This window comes from Lathyrus oleraceus, chromosome 3, assembly GCF_024323335.1.
Source record: "Lathyrus oleraceus cultivar Zhongwan6 chromosome 3, CAAS_Psat_ZW6_1.0, whole genome shotgun sequence".
Taxonomy (NCBI): domain Eukaryota; kingdom Viridiplantae; phylum Streptophyta; class Magnoliopsida; order Fabales; family Fabaceae; genus Lathyrus; species Lathyrus oleraceus.
This window is the reverse complement of record NC_066581.1, coordinates 268,739,631-268,742,844: the sequence shown is the minus strand read 5'-3', so window position 1 is coordinate 268,742,844 and position 3,214 is coordinate 268,739,631.

Here is a 3,214-nt window from a genome sequence, read left to right as displayed (position 1 = left end):
CTCATCTAACAGCCACGTGCGAACCAATATTCAAATTATTGAGAAAAGATCAAACGGTCAGGTGGAATGATGATTGCCAAGTGGCATTTGAGAAAATAAAAGAGTATTTGCAGGAGCCTCCAATTCTGATGCCTCCTGTGGAGGGAAGACCATTAATTCTGTACCTGACAGTCCTCGAGGGGTCTATGGGGTGTGTATTGGGGCAGCATGACGAGTCTGGTCGAAAAGAGCATGCCATATACTACCTTAGCAAAAAGTTTACCGACTGTGAAACAAGATATTCACTGCTCGAGAAGACTTGCTGTGCTTTGGTCTGGGCTGCTCGCCGACTAAGGCAGTACATGTTGGTTCATACTACTTTATTGATTTCCAAGATGGATCCGATCAAGTACATTTTTGAAAAGCCAGCATTGACCGGACGGGTTGCGAGGTGGCAAATGATTTTGACAGAATATGATATTCAGTACACCTCTCAGAAAGCGATTAAGGGGAGTGTATTGTCTGATTACCTCGCCCAACAACCTATTGATGATTATCAACCGATGAAGTTTGAATTCCCTGATGAGGACATCATGTTTCTCAAATCGAAAGATTGTGAGGAACCAATCCCGGAGGAGGGGCCTGACCCTGAGTCCGAATGGATTCTGATGTTTGATGGGGCCGTTAACCTGAATGGAAGCGGTGTTGGTGCTGTTTTGGTTACGCCGAAGGGATCCCACATTCCTTTTGCTGCCCGGCTAACGTTTGAATGTACCAACAACGTAGCTGAATATGAAGCTTGTATATTGGGGATTGAGGAGGCGATTGATTTGAGAATCAAGAACCTTGTCATATATGGAGATTCAGCTCTGGTGATAAATCAGGTTAACGGAAAATGGTATACGCATCAATCTCATTTGGTTCCGTATCGAGATTATACGAGGAGGTTGTTGACGTTTTTCACCAAGGTGAAGTTGCATCATGTGCCCAGAGAGGAGAATCCTTTGGCAGATGCTTTGGCTACTCTGGCTGCCTTGATTAAGGTCCAGAGATGGAATCAGTTCCCCAGTGTGGAAGTTGGACGTCTGGATAGACCGGCTTATGTGTTTGCTGTTGATACAGCGCCTGATGATGAAAAGCCGTGGTATTACGATATCAAGCGCTATCTTGAGACGCAAGAATATCCTGAGGGAGCGTCAAAGAAAGATAAAAAGACTCTGCGGAGGTTAGCCATGGTGTTCTACCTGAATAAGGATGGGGTTTTGTATAAAAGAAATTTTGATTGGGTCTTGCTTAGATGTGTTGATAATGCAGAGGCAAGCCAATTGATGAAAGAGGTTCATGAGGGATCGTTCGGTACCCATGCCAGTGGGAATGCAATGGTAAAGAAGCTGCTGAGAGCAGGTTATTACTGGATGACAATGGAGGCCCAATGTTTTAATTTCGTGCGGAAGTGTCATAAATGCCAGATTTATGCTGATAAGGTGCACGTGCCTCCAAATCCGTTGAGTTTAATGTCGTCTCCATGGCCGTTTGCTATGTGGGGCATTGATATGATTGGAAAGATAGAACCTATGGCTTCGAATGGGCACAGGTTCATATTAGTGGCTATTGATTACTTCACCAAGTGGGTTGAAGCAGCCTCTTATACGAATGTGACGAAGCAGGTCGTTGCCAGGTTTCTCAGGAGAGACATCATTTGCCGATATGGGGTTCCCGAGAGAATCATTACTGATAATGGTTCTAATTTGAACAATAAGATGATGGCAGAGCTGTGCCGAGAATTCAAGATTGAGCATCACAATTCTTCTCCCTATCGTCCGAAGATGAATGGGGCGGTTGAGGCGGCCAACAAGAATATAAAGAAGATTGTGCAGAAAATGGTGGTAACCTACAAGGATTGGCATGAGATGTTGCCGTTTGCATTGCATGGGTATCGAACGTCGGTGCGCACATCTACTGGGGCAACTCCTTTCTCATTGGTATATGGGATGGAGGTTGTGTTACCTGTTGAGGTTCAGATTCCCTCTTTGAGAGTCCTGATGGACGTGAAATTGCAAGAGGCTGAATGGGTAAGGACCCGATATGAAGAGTTGAGCCTGATAGAGGAAAAGAGGCTAGCAGCCATTTGTCATGGGCAGTTGTATCAGCAACGGATGAAGCGTGCTTTTGACAAGAAGGTGCGACCTCGGGTATATCACGTGGGTGATATGGTGCTGAAAAGGATCCTTCCTCCTCAAAACGATCGAAGGGGCAAATGGACGCCGAATTATGAAGGTCCGTTCGTGGTCAAGAAGGTTTTCTCTGGCGGAGCCTTGTTGTTAACGACCATGGATGGCAAGGATTTTCCATCCCCTGTGAATGCGGACGCAGTTAAAAAATACTTCGTATAAATTGACCCGCTGGACGAAAAGAATAAAATAGTCCAGGCAAAAATGGGCATCCCGGCGAACCAAAAACAGAAAGAAAGGTTCGGGCAAAAATTAGGGATATAAATGAAAAATGTACACCCGGCAAGTCGAAGACCTGAGAAGGCGACTTGGGCAAAAAGGGGTATCCCGGTGGACTGAAAACCCGAAAGGGCGGTCCAGGCAAAAGAGGGATTAAAACGAACAACTGCGTCTAGCATGATCGTTTGCGCTTTGGTTAAAGCATCATGGATAATGCCCGGTAGGGATCAGTTGGAATCGTCTTGTTCAGAAGGCAGAAAGCATGGAGAGTCTGAGGACATGTGGGGTGTAACCGAGTTGGAACTCGATGAGATCACGAGTTTCACATTGCCATTAGGATAGGTTTTTCCTTTTGTGCAGTTACCTCTTTTCAGGAATTGCTTCCTTTGTATTGCTCATTTGAGCCGCACTTTTTCAATCAATAAAATGCATATTCAGTCAAATAATTTTGTTTTTGTTTTTCATTACCGCTTTGATTGCAAAAACATCCAATATTTTTGATAAAGAATCTTGCATTTTAAGACATACAGGTCCCTTCCAATGCATGTTTATAAGATTGAAGCTTGAGATCTTACTTGGAAGGTTGAGTGACCCAAGTGTTGAAATCTTGACACGCCTGGGGCACGGTTTTATCTGACGATCTATTTTGCAGGGACTGTTAGATATTTTCACTCACTTGCAGGTTGTGATGTGGAAGCTTTGACAGAGCAGATCCCCGGAGAGTTCACTCAGGAACGAAGGAATGGGAGAATGACGAAGACGTTGAGGCGTACGACGATTCTTGA